This window comes from Euprymna scolopes, chromosome 31 (assembly GCF_053919585.1).
Source record: "Euprymna scolopes isolate OS-2025 chromosome 31, ASM5391958v1, whole genome shotgun sequence".
NCBI lineage: Eukaryota > Metazoa > Mollusca > Cephalopoda > Sepiida > Sepiolidae > Euprymna > Euprymna scolopes.
The window spans coordinates 8,651,915-8,674,414 of NC_136512.1; the positions used below are offsets into that span (position 1 = coordinate 8,651,915).

Sequence of the window (22,500 nt, forward strand, 5' to 3'; positions counted from 1 at the left end):
TTTAAAACTAAAGAAATACGTCGCATAATAAAAAACATGTTTTTATATATGGTTTTCTTGGTTATTGTGGAATTATAATATATATCTATACATCTATAAAAGTGAACGTGTCTGACTGTCTGTTGATGTACATTTCCCGACACAACTGTCAATTTTCAGTCTACTGACTCGAAATTTGATATATAAGGTACGTATACAAGCGACGGATTTTCACAAGATCAGTATCGTTCTGAAGCTGGACCCTTCAGACGACAAATACCGAAAAATTGGTTAAAAACATTAATTTCTTCACCCTCAACTGGGCACTTTTTTACAGGGAGGGGTCGCTTTTTTCACCGATATTTTCGAAAGTCATCCCCTCTTTTCGATTGTCTAGCCTTAATTTAAATCTACGTCACTTCCGGGTTGGCGGTAGTCATAACAGCAAAGACGTCACGTTTTTTCCCATTCTTTTCCTCCTTCGCGGTACGGGGTCGAGCCTGCCTTTCTACTACCATTTTTAAAAAAATTTTTCTCAACACACACCTTTAAACACCCAGGCATCGCCGGGCTCCCATGCTAGTATATATATATATATATATATATATATATATATATATATATATATATAATTATGACAGCCCCTTTAAGAAACTTGTTTCTTATCGTTGAGCACTTTCAGTTTAATTAAGTCGGTCAATTTAGCTCTTATGCATAGATCATCGTATAACGATTAGATCACTGTCTAACTGACGTAAAGAACATTTAAAATTAAAATGTTTAAAATCAACATTATTTCACGCAGTTAATTGTAGCCGAATGGATACGGTCTTTGCTAATCGATCCAGAAATGGCACGTGTTGCCGAGTTCGAATCTGTCGACTGGTGTTAAACATGACACCCTGCACTGAAGATTCCCGAAAGGATGAAACACTAGTGTCTGTAGGTATTTAAATTATAGTAATATATATATATATATATATATATATATATATATATATATATATATATATATATATATATATATATGATTTTTATACAAAAAAGATTATACGGAAAATCGAAAAATTAAAAAAAGAATCATAAAGCAAAGTGTCTCCGTTGCATTTAATAATGTTTGCTTGAATAAAAAAATGCTGCCTAAATATACCAATTTCATATATATATATATATATATATTATTTACTGTTTAATAAGCAAATTACATTATATCACGACGATAATAGAGTTATCATTTCAGTCAAAATATGACCTATACTTCTGGCTGCATTGGAAGCCAGGCTGTAACCAGTTACGTGTGTGTATGTGTGTATGTATAGTGATGGGACGATTCCAACATTTTTCCCCTGTTCCGATACAATTACCGATTTCGTAGTAAATTACTGATTCCGATTCTCTATGAATCTCTAAATATTAAACTTTGGAATTGTTATTTTCCTCGATTTTCGTAAAAAAAACATATATTAAATATGCAGATATTTTCCTAAACGTCAAAATACATTTGTGGAGGATGACCTATCGATTTTAGCTTTACTGGTATTTTAAAATCAATAAATATTTATTATTTTATCATTATTACCAGCAATGGAAGATTTTGCTTTGAATAAAATTAAAAAAAAAAGGCAATTAAAAGAATCGTTTTTGGCATCGGAAAATAGGGACCAATTTTTTCGATTCCGATACCACCAAATTTGTCGACTTTTTTGATTCCCGATTCCGATTGATCGTCCCAACGCTTTATATATAAATATATATATATAAGCGAGATAAGACATAAATTAAAAATCAGGTGAAATATCCTGATAGATATTACTTGAGGTAATACTTTCAGGGTGATCCTAGCCAAAAAGGAGAAGCTCAATATTTAAGAATAGAGCAATATATAAGTTTAGTTTTTAAAGTTAAATTCTGAAAATCAAAATATAGACACATATATTCGAATTAAGAATTCATTGTTGGACAAAAGGAATATGTAGAAGGGGTTATGTTGATTTCTTTAATCCATGGATTTGTGCTGAAAAGCAAAATACTTGTCTATTCACAGCTGAACATTTTGCTAACCGCATTTCAATTTCCTCTGATGATGTGAGCCATTATTGAAAATGCATGGATTAAGGAAATTAACATAACTCCCCTCTATATATTCCTTTTGTCCAACAATAAATTCTTAACTCGAATATATGTGTTTATATTTGGATTTTCAGAATTTAACTTTAACCACTAAACTTTATATATATATATATATATATATATATATATATATATATATATATATATATATGTATATATATGTATATATATATCCTTGGATTTTACTTGTGCAAATGGACATTCAATTAACTTTCTTGAAGTTATATATTTGGATTTTACCGTCACTGGATTATTTATCTTCCACCAGACTATTCATTTATGTGTAATCACCTAACACATTGTCACGAAGATTGACCCCCCACCTCTCTGACTCTAGCTCCATATCACAACATTTGAAGGGACATGGCTGCCATCATTCGGAATTTCGAAGAATTATAGTAGAAAATACGGAGGTGATAAATTCATCGCTACTAGAGTCAATGAGAACGTCTAAAAACGAGATTTTATTATTATAATTCATATGTACAGTTAAGAACGGAATTATTCTCAAATATACCCTTTAAATATTCTATTTCCTCTGTGTTATTGGCAAGAATTAATATATCGTCCGCATATCGAACATAAATAGAAGGCTTCTCTATTAAATTAAATACTTTGTTTTCTAGATTAGCCATATAAAAGTTACTAAATGTTGGTTCCAATACGGAACCCATAGCTACGCCATCCACCTGTGTGTGTATATTGCCCAGATGATCATAAAATGGAACTTTAGTTGTACACATTATTAATAACTGCTTTAGGATTGCTGTACTCATTTTAAGTGGAGGAAGGGTCGGATTGTTATATATGTTCTCTAGCCATTATCAATTTGAATCAAATTAGTAATATCCAAGAAAATTATCAACCTGTTAATATATGTTACCGTAACCAGTTACACAAGAACTCAAAAATCGATGAAAGTATTTTTAAAAAATAAAATCCTTAGATACGTGGCTCCCAATAATAATAAAAAAATAAAATTTATTATGTATTATAAAAAAATACAGACAAGCCTTGTAATGAAAAACAACATTTCGCGGGCAAGTGACCTGTTTGAAAGGACCAATGTAGTTTACAAATTTAGCTGCCCAGTAGGAGAGTATCTCCAATACTAGTAGCTACATTGGTTCAACAACTAACACATTGTCGCGAAGATTGACTCCCCACCAATCTGACTGTAGCTCCATATCAAAACATTTGAAGGGATATGGCTGCCATCATTCGGAATTTCGAAGAATTATGGTAGAAAATACAAGAGTATTGCAGAGTGAGAGAAATGTAAATAGGCTAAGAATACTCAAGGCGTTGTACATTAAAACAAAGAAGCCTCAGATAAATAATATTAATTATGAGTGCAGCCGAAACGTTTTGAAATGTTTGGGATAAATTTTTGAAAATATAGATGTGTGTGTTTGTACATAAATATATTTAATATATATATATAAAAAAATTCGACCCCTTACTTATAACAAGCTACCACGTGACTATGAAAAAATGTATATATATGTAATTAAAAAAACAATTTCTACATTTATTTCTACAATATGCCTGAGGATGATAGAAGCACTTCTGTCGAAAACGCTCGCGATTATGGATCATACATATACAATTTCGAGAAGAACACAAAAAGGACTAATCGGAGATTGGAGAAGATAAAAAAGAAAATTGTAAAGCAGAATAACTCCGTGCTATTCAATAATACTTGTCTAAATATATATATATATATACATATATATATATATATATATATATATATATATATATATATATATATGTATATATATATATATATATATATGTATATATATATATATATATATATATGTATATATATATATATATATATGTATATATATATATATGTATATATATATATATGTATATATATACATGTATATATATATACATGTATATATATATACATATATATATACATATATATATATACATATATATATATACATATATACATATATATATATACATATATATATATACATATATACATATATATATATACATATATATATACATATATATATATACATATATATATACATATATATATACATATATATATATATACATATATATATATATATACATATATATATATATGTATATATATATACATATATATATATATGTATATATATACATATATATATATATGTATATATATATACATATATATATATATGTATATATATGTATATATATATATACATATATATATATACATATATATATATACATATATATATATATACATATATATATATATACATATATATATATACATATATATATATATATATGTATGTATATATATATATACATATATATATATATACACATATATATATATATATATATATATATATATATATATATAATGTTACAGAAAATCTGATTAAATTAATAGGTTTTGATCCGAGATTTAAAAACTGTTTTTTTTTGTTTGTTTATTCATATATAAATCAGTGAGTAATAACATTTTGAAAATTAATGATATTTCGGGTAAAAAAAAAAAGTGTGCTCTTCGAAATTCTGCGCAGATTCCCAAATGAAACCTGAACCTGAACCTGAAGGAGACCAGTGATTACCTCAACCGAAAATATAGTGAAAATGACACTTAAGATGAAAACAATAGTCCAAAGTTCCCCAGTTGATGCGAATAAGGAATCCTGATCTAAAAAATTCAGAAACGTATCACAAATATTTGTTCCATCCTTGTACATTGCTTCCAAGATCATTTTTTGCAGACACGCTAGCACAATTTTCTTCTACCATAAAATCAGACACTTTCTGTCTGGAAATGTCACATTCAAATATTTTTTCCGTGATTTATCTTGCCTCCAAGATCTCTAATAATTATCTCGTCTGTGTCGTCGCTGCTAAAGCTGTCCAACCTTTCATAACTGCTTTTGACCCGAGTTCCGTGCTTAATCAACTTATCAGATTACAGTAAATGATGAGCCAATCAGACAACGTTTTGTAACTGCTTAATCCAACTGCGGTAAATGATCATCCAATCAAATCGCTTCATGCTCCAATGGCTTTCGGTGTCACGACAAAGTAACACGGTCGTAGGTCATGTGACTCAAAATGAATAATAAATTTCTGATAACATTTTCAACTCAAAATTATTTATTAGATTTATCGCAATGGCGCGAAGATACAGGAAAAAACAATAAAAGTGTCGCCCTAAAGAAAACAACAACGCAGTTTTATTTTAAAACTTTTATTGAAAAAATCAATTCAGGTAACTTGATTTTGTAGTAGAGCTGACATCTATTTAATGTAGCCGCCTTCAGTCTCAATCGCAGCCTCAGTACGGGTTCGGACTGGGAACATGCTTTTTTCACAAACACCAGTGGGAGCTTGGCGAATATTCGATGGATAGCGGCGATTGAGCTGGCTTTGGTGTTGTGGGAGGTCATGTTGGTGATGTTCTCGATGTATAACCAAACGAAGTAGTCCAGCGGGTTCAGGTCAGGGAAGGAGGTGGGCCTGTGAAGCCAAGTCTGGATATCTTTAGATTTGTGGGCTGACGCTGAGTCCTACTGCCACACTCAGGGTCTGCCAGCGGCCACCTGTTTACACCAGGAGATTACTACGCTCTTCAGCACATTCAGGTACACTTTGGTGTTGACTTTCAAGCAGACTTCAAAGATGTGAGGTGGCATGATGTGGCCCTGACTTGAAACCACACCAAAGATCATAACCGTGACCGGAAACTTTTCTTCATCACCCTGGTCACGTCTCTGTTATTCATGGCAATCCAGTGATGCATTTTGAGGGTGCTGGCAATGGTCCTGTTGTCATAACCTGGATTGCATTGCATTGAGAGCATAAGTTGTACAGCGGGGCTCTCCGATCTCGCTTGTTGAACATTGTGTCATTTTCAGACATGAGAGAAGGCTGTTATCGCTCTTGGGATTTGTACACAACTGGCCAACTAGTACATAGTCTGCTAGAAAGAAAACCGGTTTTCATCAAACGGAAATGGAATCATGTCGTCTTTTTTAGGGCTACAATTTTATCGCTTCACCATGTAGTTACAGAAAGATCACAGTAGTCGGTCGATAGAGATTAATAAGTCATTTTTCAAGAAATAAGTAAATACTGTTGTGGAGAATAGTTATATCGAAAACGAAATATCATCTACCCATCCACTGCCATCCAACCAAATTTCCAATCTAAGCAATAATGGGTAACAACTTGTCTATTTCAAAACCGGAAGTAGTCATCATGTAATCTTTTCTCTTTTTTTTTTTTAAACAATACTTATGTAGAATAGTGAAATTTTGGTACTTATACAGTTTAATCAAGAAAATATCGAAAAAAAAGGTAATATTGTACGTATCCGTTATGGAATGAAGTTCTCCGAAAAAAAAATTTCATTTAATTTTATCAAGTATTTTTTTTTCTTTTTTTTTTTTTTTTTTTGACAGCGAAAAAACAATTTGTTATGGATCCCGAGAAAAAGGTTCGATTTTTAGGAAGAAAGCTTAGTATTAAAGATGGGGAAGGAGTGTCGGCCCTTTAAACTGAGTTATCTCCCCGTGGTGTGTTCAAAAAATTTTAAAGATGCCTACCTTCATTGCGCTGTAAAACAAACAAACAAACAAAAAAAAACATTTTATTAGAAATACTAGTTAGCGAAGCGTTCCTATCCCTTTCACTAACTAGTATTTCTAATAAAATGTTTTTTTTTCTCAGACATATATCCTTGAAAAAGTGGGCTGAAGAAAAGCGTTTTGGGTTTTATTATATATATATATATATATATATATATATATATATATATATATATATATATATATATACTAGGAGTTCCGCCCGGCGTTGCTCGGGCCCCATGTACGGTTCATAACTTTATGTGCATATGTATATATTAAAAAGTGTGAATATGTACGGTAATGCCTTTCTATATAATAAACTTCCTTAACTACCATAGAGACATATTGGGAGAGACCGCAGACGTCAAATTTTTTAAAAACTTTGACCCCAATTTTGACCCCCTAGCATTTGTTTTGAGCTCAAATTAAATTAAAATATTTGACTCATGTCTAAGTAACCTACATCTTAAATTTCAAGTGTTTACCAAAGTCCTCCGCCAATTTTGGGTCTAGAGTCTGCATAGGTAAACTTTGACCTCTTGCCAGGCAAACTTTCGGCTAAAAACTAATTAAAAAGCTTGCTGCATGTCTGAATACCCTTTATGTTAAATTTCAAATGTTTAGACCCAAAATTTGCTTAATAATTTCCTAGAGACCGTAAAGGTTAAATCTTTTGAACTTTGACCCATTGAAAGCCAAATTTTCAGGAAAAAAAAAAACGATTAAAAAGCTTGCCCTATGTCTAAATACATTTTATGTAAAATTTAAAATGTTTAGAGCAAAAATTGCCTTAGTAGTTTAATAGAGAACACAGAGGTAATTTTTTTTAAACTTTGACCCAATTATGACCCCTTAACATTTATTGTTTTGGACTCAAATCAAATTATAAAGTTAGAGCCATGTTCAAGTTACCTATTTCTAAAAATTCAAGTTGGCGGAGGAGTTTGGTAAAGTTTTCAAAAGTCAAATCGTTGAAATTTTGACCCCTTAACAGCCAAATTTTTGGCCGAAAACCAATTAAAAATATTTTTCCCACTCTCAATACCCCTTATGTAAAATCTCGAGTCTATAGACGGAAAATTGACAGAGTTATTAGGTAGGGAAGTGTACACACACACATACCAACAAACAGACAGACAGATAACATTTTCACACACACACACACACACACACACACACACACACACACACACACACACATATATGTCTTGCTTGGGCGTTTAAACCGTTCATCCCCTTGCGCTTTACAAGTTCCGGTTTACGGCTTCCGGTTTCAAAAATTTTGCGCAAGTATAAATATATATATATAAAAAAGCCATAATAGCTTGTTTTTAATCAATAATTTACGGGCTCGTCCTATTTTTTATTTAATTTATTTTTAAATAGATTTAAGTATTTTTTCTACACTACTAAAAATATAAATGAACAAATGGTAAAGTTTTGCTTGGAATGGCGACTTTTAAAAGTTTCCAGATAGGCTGAAAACTTTCTGCGAGTAAGTATTTTTCCGCATATTAAACAATGTAATTACTTACGTTAAAAGTGGTGGCCATTGCTGTACGCGTTAGCACCCATATTTTGACATAATTAATTTACTCACTATTCCATAGCTAGCTATAACATATACTAACCCAACAAGCCACGGGTAGTCTAGTATATATATATATATATATATATATATATATATATATATATATATATATATATATATATATATATGCGTGTGTGTGTGTTACATATTTCAGGGACGTACCTTGGTTTCATTGCAGTGAATCTGCCTTTTAAAAATCCAAATAAATCATCACCCAATCACGAAATGAAAAAACAAATACCAGAGAATGTATATATATATATATATATATATATATATATACACACATTCTCTGGTATTTGTTTTTTCATTTCGTGATTGGGTGATGATTTATTTGGATTTTTAAAAGGCAGATTCACTGCAATGAAACCAAGGTACGTCCCTGAAATATGTAACACACACACACACACACACACACACACACACACACACATATATATATATATATATATATATATGTATATTAGACTACCCGTGGCTTGTTGGGTTAGTATATGTTATAGCTAGCTATGGAATAGTGAGTAAATTAATTATGTCAAAATATGTGTGTGTGTATATATATATATATATATATATATATATATATATATATACACACACATATACATAACTACTTCATTTACTCACATAAAATTAATATACGAAAGTATAAATTTATGCGTAAACTTTGAGTATTTACTTCAAAAGTGCTCAATATGTAGGTACAGCTAGTTAGTAATTTATAAAATATATATGGCGATTAAGCTATACTGAATATTCCGCGTTTCATCCACTCTAAGATTCGCATAAGCCTGAAGAATCCTAGAGTGGATGAAACGCGGAATATTCAGTGTAGCTTAATCGCCATATGTATATATATATGCTAGCAGGTAGACCCAACGTTGTCCGGGATTGAATGTTCCACACTTTCGATACTTTTATTGTCCTCGAAATCGGTGAAATCGTCCATTTTTTAAAATCAATTGGTTGCCTTCTCTAGTTGAGGATACATCGCGGTGCACTGGGAGAAAGCTTCAGATGTCATCCCACAATAAATTAGTCCACTATGCACTGCAGTTTACCTTGCACTGTAGAGAACGTACTGTTGATTTTATAAAACTATTTTCATATATAATGACTTGAATTAATGTTTAAAATGCAGAAGTTGAGTATCATGGTTAAGTTGTGCTCTAAACAAAAACATTCATTTCGATTGCGCCTCTGTCGTAACAAAGAACCCACTGTGATTTTATATGCTGAACCTTTCTGCTTGCATGGTAATAACATTTCTCAAATGTACATGTGATGTTAGACTGTATAAAGTGTTAACTTTGGTCTAAATCACCTGTTTATTCGTTCAACAGATTTTTTATATTATCGATATTTGTCCAAGACATTCTGATAGAAAACCTATCTTAGAAAACTATAAGATACGTAAAGTACAATTTTGTGAAATTTCATAAAAAATCGGCCCAGCCGTTTCGGAATCTATATGGAATGAACACACACAAAGTTCTTTTTATATGATAGTACAAAATATATATAGTTGGACCTGTAGATACGAAAATTGATTCCGGCTTAGTTTTCGTATCTTGAATTTTTCGCATCCTGAAAGGTGGTTTACACATAAATCGTCTAATCCGTTCCAAGCCGGCCCTGTCGGTGGGGCACTAGCATACGCCGACTGCCCCCCCCCATGCAGAGGGTAAAAGTCCCTCAATGGGAGTCCTGGATATGACCTTAAACTATATCCAGTGGCGAGGCTCCAGCTTGTGGGCTTTGGAGAGTGTGGAGCCACCCTTTAATTACCATTGCTCCCAGGCCCACTCTGACCCGGAGTGGTAGTACCTGTTAGGGTCCCAACTATGGGTTGAATAGAAACCGACTTGAAAACAACAAATATATTCTATTAAACTTTTTTCTTCCGAATCTTTGGATTCAGCATTAAATAACCCGGAAAGGGTTGATATGCCGTAAAACAAAAACAACCAACTAACCAACCAACCAACCAACCAGTACAAAATATATATAGTTAGACCTCTAGATACGAAATTAATTGATTCCGGCTTAGTTTTCGTATCTTAAAATTTTCGCATCCTGAAAGGCGGTTTACACATAAATCGTCTAATCCGTTCCAAGCCTTATGAAATCACTCATTAAATTTTATAATAAGAGTAAAACCCGAATGAAATAGGAGCGAAATAGTATCCAATCCAATCGTTAGTATCTGCAAATGAAGTAAATATTAGAACATAATGCAATAAATTTAAAAAAAAAAAAATACGAAAATTAATATAAAATAGCCGAGCATAAACACAACAAGCGACTGATGCATGATGGGAAAAATTTTGAAAAACAAAAACAATCGTTCAAATAAATTACTATTTATTTATTTATTTCACTTTTCTTTAATATCCAAATACAAAATTCTATTTAATAAAAAACGACTGAGAGAGATAATTTTTCTTTAATCCTTATTTAATCTTTACTCGAGTAATCATTAGTCACGACCTCAATCAAATCTATGAGCACGCAGATGCACGCACGGAAGAAAACGGATTCAAAGTGAAATGAATTCTTCACAGCTAATGAGAAAAATAATAACAGACCCCCCCCCCCACATAAAGGTAAAACCAAAATGAAATAAGAGCCAAATACTACCTAACCGTTGATTCTGGCGGGGTATCAAATTATCAATGAATAAATATTGGTGTATATATAAACTTCAAGTCCAATGTAAACAAGTTCTTGACGAATCGCCCCCCCCCAAGTAATCCAATTTACAAAATTCCCACTACTTATGTTTACTACGCTATAATCATATTGACTAATGTAAACCCATTAACCCTTATCCTCGATTGGCCTCCGGGCCTTGATAAGTGGTGATTCCTATGTAAAAAAAAAATAAATAAATAACAGACAGGGTTTATATAACTTTTACGATGAACAATGTTTTGCTTGAGCCGGACTGAAACGATAGCCGTGAACAGATCGGCATGTTATTTTGAGGGATGATAAATACTTGTACATGAGGGGGCTTCAAACGACGGGAGGAGACAATGTTCTATTGATGCGGAGGTAGACAAATGTGCTTTGGTGAAGAAGAAGAAGAAAGAAGGAGAGGAAGAGTATATATAATAACAACAGTCAATATAATAGAGTGTGTAAACATTTATGAGTTCAATAAACATTTGCTATGACAGTAACAACCGGGGCGAATTCACAAAATTGTTTCTTCGAAAGATGACGTCACACAAAGTTATATTCCATATAACATTTATTCACAAGATTTCGTCAAGATTTCGAAGATTACGTTTTGTGTCCTGGATATGACCTAAAACTATATCCGATGGTGAGACCCCACCTTGCGAGCCTTGGAGAGTGTGGAGCCACCCTTTAATTGCCATTGCTCCCAGGCCCACTCTGACCCGGAGTGGTAGTACCTGTTAGGGTCCCAACTATGGGTTAAATAGAATGTGACTTTAAAAAAAAAATATACTCCATTAAAAATCGTTCTTCAAAATAACTAGATTCGGCATTAAATAACCTGAAAAAGGTTGATATGCCGTAAAACAAAAACAACCAACCAACCACAACGTTTTGACTTCACATATTGAATGTTGACTTCACCAGCTTCCACGGTGTCTTATCCCCAACTTTTCGTCTCTTTATCGACCGACTCCTTCGACTAATTAACGTCCGTATATACATTACGTAATTTGCACGTCCACAAAGAATCGTATCAGCCGACATCTGTATCACGTATCTAGGTATTATTATTGTTCCTATTTACAATGCCTCCCCACGGGACAGAGCAGACACCAGGGTCGTTTTTTAACGTGGAGAAAAGGAACAAAAATAAAAATTGTCTCAGGCGTGAAGGATTTCTCCTCCACTGACAGAGAACAAGAACTTGAAGTGCAGCATCTGAAGGTCAGATACTACACTTTGATCTTGTCCCGAATGCCAAGGTATTATTATTGTGAACGCACATTTCTTTTTTTCTGAAAACATATTTGTTTTTATCTAAAATTCCTTTTTATTATTGTTCATAAAATCTAATTAAGTTACGAGGTGCTTCTAATACATTTCCAAACATTTTTGTACAGGCATTTAAAATTGTCGTAGACTCTTGGAAATTAGTAGTGTGTATTCCAATTTCTGCTGTAAAAAACGTAAGGAGGTAAGCGACGTTTTTTATGACTAGTTTCCATAGGAACCACGACGCTTCAGCGACTACTGTTGCTACCAATTCACCGCTTTCGCGAAAAGAGAAGTAACAAGTGAAACAGACAGAATGAAAGCAAGAAAATGAGATAATTGGGCGATTTTGTTGAAAGCAGACGAGTGCCGTACATTGTTATCACACATGTGTATGTTATGTTTATGGGGGGGGGGAAAGAACAAGTGAATTTATTGGAAGCCTGAAAAAAATCATGGATTACAATGGAAAAATGCGAACATGAAAAGTAATATGGTTAAGCTCAAACATGGAAAAGTAAACGACTAGTTGTTAAAACTGGAAAAGAAAAGGACAGGACATTTTAGTAAAAATATAATAAATTTATAACTTACAATATTGCAGCATTAAGATTTTTTTTTAAAATTCAATTTATAACATTATATAATCAAGTCTTAATGCTGCAATATTTTACGTTATAAATTTATAATATTTTTTACTAGAATATCTTTTCCTTTTCTTTTCCAGTTTTAACAACTAGTCCTTTACTTTTCCATGTTTAAGCTTAACCATATTACTTTTCATGCTTGCATTTTTCTATTGTAATATATATATATATATATATATATATATATATATATATATATATATATATATATATATATATATATATATATATCTTTGATGAAAATTGTAGTTCGTATAATCCAAAAATAATACACATTTAGCAATGCAGGAAGTGCCTTCGATAATTCTCCAGGCTTTTTTTCGTATGGGCAATTTGTTGATAGTACACAGGTGAAACTCTAGTCTTCTTCAAAGTAATCTCCTCCGGCTGCATTGCACTTGTATCGTTCCAACAACTTCTAGAAGACCACATGGAAGTCCTCTTGTGTGAGTGTGTCAATGACCCTCGCCACAGCCTCTTTCACCTCCTCGTCAATTGTCTCATAACGACAGTCTCTAACTCAAGGAATAAACTCACAGGGAGGAAGGTCTGAACTATAAAGAGGGTGTGGGACTGTCTTGATGCCCACCTTGGTCAAATAGTCTGTGACAAGGATGGAGTTGTGGATTGCACCCTTGGGGCAAACTTTGCGCAAATCTTCCAGATCTTCAGTTCCTTGTGAATAATTGAGTGTAAAGTTCCCACACTGACATCAAACTGTGCACTTATTGCGTCTATAGACGTACGACGGTTCTTATCCATGAAATTCTTTATTTGGCCAATCAACTCTGACTTCCTTACACCTCCCACACCTTTCATCATCCATTATAGAATCGCAGCCTTTCTTGAATCTCTTATGCCACTCAAAAACTTAGCCCCAATTTATGTAAGATGGTACAAAATCAGTTTGAAGCATTCTATACATTTCTGTGGCATTTTTTCCAAATTTAAAATAGAATTTTTTTATTGCATATCAGATTGTATTTTTGAAGTTTTATAACATACAAAATTTTCAAGCGTCTACGACAATTTATATGCATGTACAAAAAAAGAGCTGGAAACTTTTTTAATTCACCGCATATTAATTACTAGCCTAGGTGCTTGGCGTTGTCCGGGTGTTTGGAGGTGTGTGTTGAGCACAAAAAAAAAAAAAAAAAAAAAGAAAAAAAAAGAAAAAGTGGTAGTAGGCTGGCCAGCTCGAACTCGTACTGCAAAGGAGGTAAAGAACGTGAAAAAAAAAGTGACTTTACTGTTGCGCCCATCGCCAAACCAGAAGTGACGTAGGTTTAAATTAAGGTTAGAGAATCGAACAAAGGGGATGACTTTCGAAAATATCGGCGAAAAAAAGCGACCCCTCCCTGTTGAAAATTGCCCAGTTGAGGGTTGAGAAATTAATGTTTTTAGCCAATTTTTCGATATTTGTCGTTAGAATGGTCGAGCTTCAAAATGATTCTGATCTTGTGAAAATCCGTCGCCTCTGTCGAAAGTTTTAGACATACATACATAAATACATTTAAATAGACAGATGATAGTTATATTATAGATTAGCGGGGTTGCTCGGCGTTACATGGGTGTTTGTAAAAGAAAAAAAAAATTTTGAGACGGAAAAAAACTCTGACACGTTACCGCGACGTTAAGCGGGCGGAGAAGTGAGAAAGGTTGAAATTAAACGTTTAAAAAAGCAGGTGGTTAAACCAACGCCAACGTGTGGTTTTCTAAGTCAAACATCACGCCATAGAGAAATGAAATCACAGCGCGAATTTTGTAACATAAAAGTCGCTCAAATTAAAGATAGACGCGACCTCGTTTCGTAAATTGGGGGAATCTAGAAAGTATATAAAAAATTGTAAGAATTAGTGACCCCCCTCCCCTAGCTCTCCCCTCAAAAAGCCTTTGCCGGACATACAAAAAAAATGCACACATAAACACACACACAAACACACACATTTTCGCTTTTATATAATAGATTAGCGGGGGTGTTCGGGTGTTTGTAGGTGTAAAAGAAAAAAAAAACAGTTTTGCCTAGGGAGGTAGGCTCGAACCCGAAGCCTCGAAGCGAATAGCCTGATAACTTACCACGACGCTACGAGTGCAGGGAAGGGAGAATGGTTAAAATTAAACGTTTAAAAAAGCAGGTGGTTAAACGAACGTCAACGTGTGGTTTTCTAAGTCAAACATCACGTCATAAAGAAATGAAATCACACCGCAGCGCGAATTTTGTAACATAAAAGTCGCTTAAATAAAAGCTAGAGAAGACCTCGTTTCGTAAATCAAAGATATTATAATCTAGGGAGTATATAAAAAGTTGTAAGAATTAGTGACTCCCCCCCTAGCGCACCCCTTCAAAAGCCTTTGCCGGACATACAAAAAAATGCACACACACACATTTTTGTTTTATATTATAAACTAGCGGGGGCACCCGGCCCCGGCGTTGCCCGGGTGTTTCGAGGTGTGTGTGGTCTTAAATCGAAAAGAAACCCGGCCGGGGGGGGGGTAAAAAAGTTTTGGTAATTAGGTAGAATCAAACCCGAAGCCCTGAGGCGAAGTTGGAAAATTAAATGTGAAAAAAACATGACACGTTAACCGCTCGGCCAGCAAGAATGAGTTACTAAAAGAAGTTTAAATTTATTTATTTAAGAAGAAAATTGACAGGTGCCCGCACTAAATGACGTCAAGTGAAAGTCGTAGAGTTAACATTTTGTGCGAGCATTACGACGACGACGACAACGACGACGACGACAACGACGACAGCAATAGCTATTCAGCAGTGAACATTTTCTGTGGGACAGTTTTTAATGAGATCAATAACCCGGTTTGTTTGTTTTTACCTAACTCTGGGGGAAAACAGCTCCCCCGTTTATTAGGGGAGTGGCTCGTCTTGAAATTAAAGCAACCGTCTGATATGACGAGGGTAAGCCGACAGTGACCAAACGTTACATCACTTTCTAGACACCACTGGCCGTGGGCCAGGATTCGAATCGAGTTTCGCTTTTTTATACCGAAAAACGAAAGCAAACATGCGGCGATCCCAAAATGTGGAATATTTAACGTTTCAAAGACGGGCAAATGAATAGACAGGCGACCCCGGTTGTTAACACGTAGATATTACTCTTTAGACGTGATATAAAAAAGTTGTAAGAAGTGAGTCGACCGATCGCTTCTCGGAAAAAAAAGCCTTTCTTGGGCATACACAAAAAGCGAACATACAGATACACATTTTCGCTTTTATATTTATAGATGATACTTACAATCGTATAAACTGAATGAACCTCTTATCTTGCAAAGCTTTGCTTTAACCATCCAGTTATCTAATAGCAATCAACATTCAACAGGTCTCTCTAAAAATCCTTCCCCTAGGAATTAGCGTAATTACTCTTTCGCATCGCAACATGTAGTTTCTATGTCGCTTGCAAGAAAAGCTACGTAATTTGATAACTTCGAATTAACCACGGATGGTCAGTTTCGTATAGAATACCAACCGACTAAACTCTGCCTCAAAAACCTTAACCCGGCTCGCGTATCAAGTTTATGTTGGACGGATCTTAAAAACATTTCCCCTCCCCATGTCATTTAATATCGGCGATAAATACTGTCGAGACACTTTTGTTCTTCCGCAGCTCGGTCAGATGAAAAAGTGTGGGCAAAGACAGTTTGACGAATTTGTATTCCACTAAAGCCGAACTTCGTCTCCGCATAAATATTCATTAAACCATTTGGTTTTATTTGATTACGAAAGCCCCATGCGATGGCAATAACCTTCTGAATAAGGTCAGCGGGCCATTTCCATTATCTGCTCAAACATAGATGACAGGTTTTTGGCAAGGAACAAAGTGCAGTATCTGTACTGATACTGCACTTCACCAGTGATCAGTGGAGGAGACATCCTAGACAGAGACATTTTTTAAAAATTATTTTTGTTCCTTTCCAGAGTGCCCCTTTTTGGGGAGCTAGATTTTTCTCCACATTAAAAACCGACCTTTTGTCTAACTCTTCCCTCGTGGGGAGGCAAGTAAATAGGAACATAGATATCGGATTTCGGAATTTTTTGAAATGAAGACAGATGATTTGGAGTCGTCCAACAACTGTTCTCAGCTTAAGTGTTATAGTCATAATCTTACGGTCGATGTAACCTCCGACTTTCTTTCTTTACGAGGGAGTCACCACTTATCAAAGCACGAAAGCCACTCGAGGATAAGGGTTAATGAATGTAAGGTGGTAGTGTAGTAATCGTTTATGGTGTAAGTTGGGTAGAATTTGATTATTTAAGAGGACGGTTCAACCAGAACTTGTTTACATTGGACTTGAATGCTACGATATTGTAGTAGGCCAGCAAGCAGACTAGCAGAACAGTGTTTCACAGGCGGGCAGTTCTAGGAGAAAAGCATTGTTCATGGAATCTGCGTTTAGATTTAAGCACAGATAGAGAGTGGAGGAAATTGTTGATAGTGGTTGTAAATAGTCGAGTGTTTTCTTCATGTGTATTTTGTCAAAGTAGAGAATCTACACATTTCAAACATAGCCCTTTATTTAATCCAAAAGGGTAGCTTGTTATCGGCCCCTTAGCCATGACTGGGTAAAAATCCTAATTCACAATTGTATTTTGAGTTGTCGCCCGTACTAAGAATTGAAACTTCGACCTCCAGAAACGTGCAACTTTACAACTGAATTTTATAGAGTACTTTATCCATTACGCCACGGATCCTTGCGTCCTTGATCAGTGTAACATAATAGTATTTGCGTGTGATGTAAGCACGACGTCACGAACTCAAATACATATATAGTGGTGAATATCGAGAAAAAGCGAAAGCAGGCCAAAGAGACCAAAGAGAGGAGAAGAGTGGAAGAAGAAATGGAAACCGTCGCTGGCAGGTTGCCTAGTGACCGATGTAAAGGTCTGCTCTTTGTCTCAACTCCTAAGAAAAGTCGAACTTTGTAAAACTGGTACCCTATACTGATAGCGAGTAGATGTTAGCATTGGTTTCTTCGATATTTTTTGTTGTCAGAATTCTTTCTATTAATAATAAAAAAAAAAAAAACATTGGGTACTTACAGGAACGCTCACGTGAAGATTGCCAACATCCTAAGTGAAAATGTTTTTGTTGAACGAACTGGATTCGAACTTGGTCAGTCCGTGTCGTTAACCACTTGAATACCGTCACCTCCTATAGTGTTCCTATTTACTTGCCTCCCTACGAGGGCAGAGTTAGACAGAAAGTCGGTTTTTAATGTGGGGAAAATCCAGCTCCCCAAAAGGATAGGAAAAAATAAAAATTGCCTCAGTCTAATCAGAACAGATACTACACTGTGATCTTGTTTATTTAGTTTATTGTTCGAAAAAAAATTGCAATTAATGTTAAACAAAAAATGCAAAAATTACAAACAAGAAACTTAGGCATGAAGTCCATAACAGATTTAGGGGAGGGAGATGGATGCAGAATCTTTCTAAATGGTCTGTACAACTTTAAAAAATACTCTTGGCAAGCACCATTCACCATAATACCGCATTTACACCGTGGAACTTACTTAATAAATTCCTCAAGCGGTTTTATAAAAATTATGTACATGCGTGCGTGTATGTGTGTATATACAATTTTTTAGAGAGATCTAGAAAAACATTAGGTACTTACGGGAAAGATCATGTGAAGGTTGCCAACATCCTAAGTGAAACTGTTTTTATGGTACGAACTGGATTCGAACTTGACAAAACCAGGTCACCAGTCCGTGTCGTTAATCACTTGAATAACTTCACCTCTCATAGTGTTACTTAGCAGCAAATCCTGGGAACATCAACCTGAACGAACAGTTGGAAATGACTTAGATGCCATACATTACGACCATGTAATCCCTACAGCCACCTACGTTGAAAATGCTGCTGTGAAATCTGACATAGTTATATGGAATAAGTCAGAGAGAGTTGCAACCTTGGTTGAAGTGAGTGTTCCTAATGATGGAGGCCTCAACAGAGCTGAAAGAGAGAAACTCACCAACTATCAAGGTCTCATGTATGATATGAAAAGAAACTAGAATTTTAGAGAGATATCAATCATACCAGTTATTATAGGTGCCATAGGGCTTATGAAGAAGAACCTGAAGTCCTACCTAACTAATATTCCTGGATATGACCTTATCTATATCCAGTGGTGGGGAGTGTGGAGCTACCATGTAATTGCCATTGCTCCAAGGTCCACTCTGACCCGGAGTGGTAGTACCTGTTAGGGTGCCAACTATGGGTTAAATAGAAACCGACTTGAAAACAACAAATATATTCTATTTAAATTTTCTTCAAAATCTTTGGATTCGACATTAAATAACCTGAAAAGTGTTGATATGCCGTAAAACAAAAACAACCAACCAACCTACCTAACTAATATTCCTGGTGAACCAAGTGCAAAAGAAATCCAGACAATTGCACTTGAGCGAACAACGAGGATACTAAAAAGAGCTCTCGGTTGGTTTCAATAAAAAGCAGGGCAATGTTGGCAGCTGGTTTGCCTGCCCCATACCCAGCGTTACAATCTTCAAGGAAGAAAATTAAAAAAAAAAAAAGAGAGAGAGAGAGAGGAAGCCAAATATAGATACCACCTGGGCATGAGAAGGTTCTACCCACAGTTCTCGTTTAGTTGATTTCCAAGTGTGTTGACAATCGTCGAATGCGGAAACCTCTACGTAATTTGGCACGGAACCTTATTTACTTCCTCGTGGAAACAAAGACCCCGTTCTAATGTTTTTATATTACCGTATAATCTTTGAAAAGGTGCTTATAGAAGAGATTTTATTTTAACTCCTTAATTTGGACGTGGAAATTGGCATGGAGAGAGAATACTCCTCAAAAGTCCGTACATATGTCGATAGGAATGTAATAGGAGTTTGTATTATTAATTGTACTCACTGCGAGTTCTTACCCAAAGCGTTCTGAGAAATTCTTTTATTTTATTGCATTTTCACGCCAACCAAGGCTCGGTGCCACTTTGATGTAGGGGTTACTATCTGGGACATAATTTACAGGAGCACTATGTAGGGAATTGTGCAGCAAGATGCCTGTTTACATTACACTTGATCTTCTGCATGTCAGTACAGTCGGGGAAGCAGGAAACCGGAAGGGAATACCAAAGTCTAGCAGTTCTAAGGAAGAAACTATTAGAGTAGAAATCTTTCTGGCATCTGGAGATCTTTACTGCATAGGGGTTGGATTCTTTACTGCTTGTCGGGTTTGCCGGGGGTATTTACGTCGAAGGGGTACAAGTGCTTGTAGTTCATAACAGTAATAGCCGAGATTTTAAGTTATCAATCCTCATCGAGAATATTCTGAAATATGAGATCGACTATGTTTGGTAATAAAAGTAACCTTTTAACCTTATTCTAAAGGTTCTGTTTTGTTTTACTTTTATTCACGCGAAGCAAGATATATTGTCACTTGGACGTAAGGGAGTACTATTTCGGACCATGCTTATAAGGACTTGAGCAGCGAGATATCTTTAAATGTGTGCATATCAGTACACTTACAGAAGCAAAAAAACAAGAAGGGTATTGCAAAGTTTAGCAGTTTGAAGGAAGAAACTATTAAAATAAAATTCTGCCCAGCATCTAGGGACTTCTAGAGTGAAGGGGTGGGATCCTGCTGCTTGTCTGGTTAGTCAGAGTTATTTAGAATGAGAGGGCACAAGTGCTACAAGTTTCGTCAGAACACATTCCAATAAATTACTTATAAAACAGGCAAAGGGCTGCAACATTGCGGCGATTTGACGGGGATACTACGTTTCGGCGGTATTGCCAATACATGTTGCTTTTTTTTTTAATTAAATGCAACTAACACATAATAAATGGAAATGGGCTGACAAAGATATGATTAAACAGTGATTATCAATCTTTTTGTATAAACCTCACCACTGGTCAGTGATTTGGGACGAAGATCAAATTGAATAAATCTTTTCTGTTTTCCGTCAGTCTTGAGTCGATTTAATATATTTTTTAGAAGTTTTAGTTTTAGACAGCAAGGATCACATGGGGCGAATTTAAGGACAAGCAGCTTACAAGCTATTGAAAATATTGTAGGGTGACATAATACATTGTTTATAGATCTGCTGTTGTTGGGGAGATATTTACTTCTCTCCCACTGACAAAATTAAGGCACCAGGGTCGAAAGGTGGGATTGAGAAGTTAGCACCTCCGAGGAAGAGCACTCTGACCTGTAAAAAAGTGCATGGACAGCCCCGCTGGTATTCCTCGGTCTAATTTGTTAATTGAGAAAAGGTCTGTAAAAAGTGTAAAAATTCCCTCTTGTGTCAAAGTACCTGTTTCCTATTAAAAAAAATGCTTTCGTTTTTGTTATTTTTTCTTTTTATAATATTTCCTTTGTTTTTTCTTTCTATTCATTTCCTTCCACACTCTCCTCCAAAAGTCATCAGTTTGTATTTTTACATCTCTCTTTCTCTTTCTCTCATCCTTTGTCTTTTGTTTCCTTTCTCCCCGTTCCCTGGGTTCCATTTTCTTTCTCTTTTTTTTCTCTTTCCTTCTGTCTCTTTATTTCTGTCTTTTTCTCTTACTTTTACCATCTGTCTCTCTTTCTCCCCCTCTTTACGATATCCGTTTCTTTCTTTTTCTCTCACGCTTTCATTCTGCTTTTCTTTCTTTCCCTCCTTCACGATTTCCCTTTCTCTCTCTCTTTCTCTCTTTCTCTCTCTCTTCCCATATTTTATCCAATTAAGCACGTAACTACACAAACAGTCACCCAGTCTAAATGCACATTTCCCCTGCACACCCCTCCCCACCGACACGTACACTTTTCCGAACGCCCATCAAATCATCCTCCCTTATTCTGACAATGTCCATGAAGACCTCATCTTTTTTATTTCCTTGGGCAACTTTACATTACAACAACAGCAAAAAAAGCCCCCCCCCACCACCACAACCACCGACACCAACTTCACCATTAATCTTCATATCGCTATAAGGTACCAACAAGAATTATTTGTCTGTTCATCCCAATCTTGTCATTAATTCGTCTCGGCTACAAAAACGAGGGAAAAAAATTTGGCCAATAATTCACAAGACATCCTCCAATGCAATTGTCCCTTCTTCATTTTATTCGTCTGACCATATTTCTTTTATTCTTCCATTCTTTTTTTTTTATTATTTCTTCCAGCTTATGACGAAGATCAATATATATAGATATATGTATGTCTTTTTTTTTTAAATAGATATTTGGCGAGGTTATTTGCGGGCGGCCCTCCTGTGGGTCGATCGGTAGAACTGCTGACCATCAAAGCGATGGTTCTAGTGTCAATACTCGGCTTGAGAGAGGTGCTAGTCTAGAGCGCCACTGGTGAGTTGTGATACAACGTAACAGAACTGTATGTCGATGACTACAAATATATACATACATATATATATATATATATATATATATATATATATATATATATATATATTTATATATGTTTAACTACTTCACTTCATCACATCAATTTATATACGAAAGTCTAAATTCATGCGTAAATTTTAAGTATTTACTTCAACAGTCCTCAAAACGTAGAGCTAGGTAGTAAGTTATAAAATATATATGGCGATG

The 22,500-nt window shown here is 34.8% G+C and overlaps 1 protein-coding gene across 11 annotated transcripts in view; it reads left to right on the top strand.

The window, feature by feature from the left end:
• Positions 1–22,500, top strand: part of LOC145255614 (pleckstrin homology domain-containing family H member 2-like) — a 1,732,783-nt gene that overhangs the window by 1,580,608 nt on the left and 129,675 nt on the right. The window lies entirely within an intron of this gene.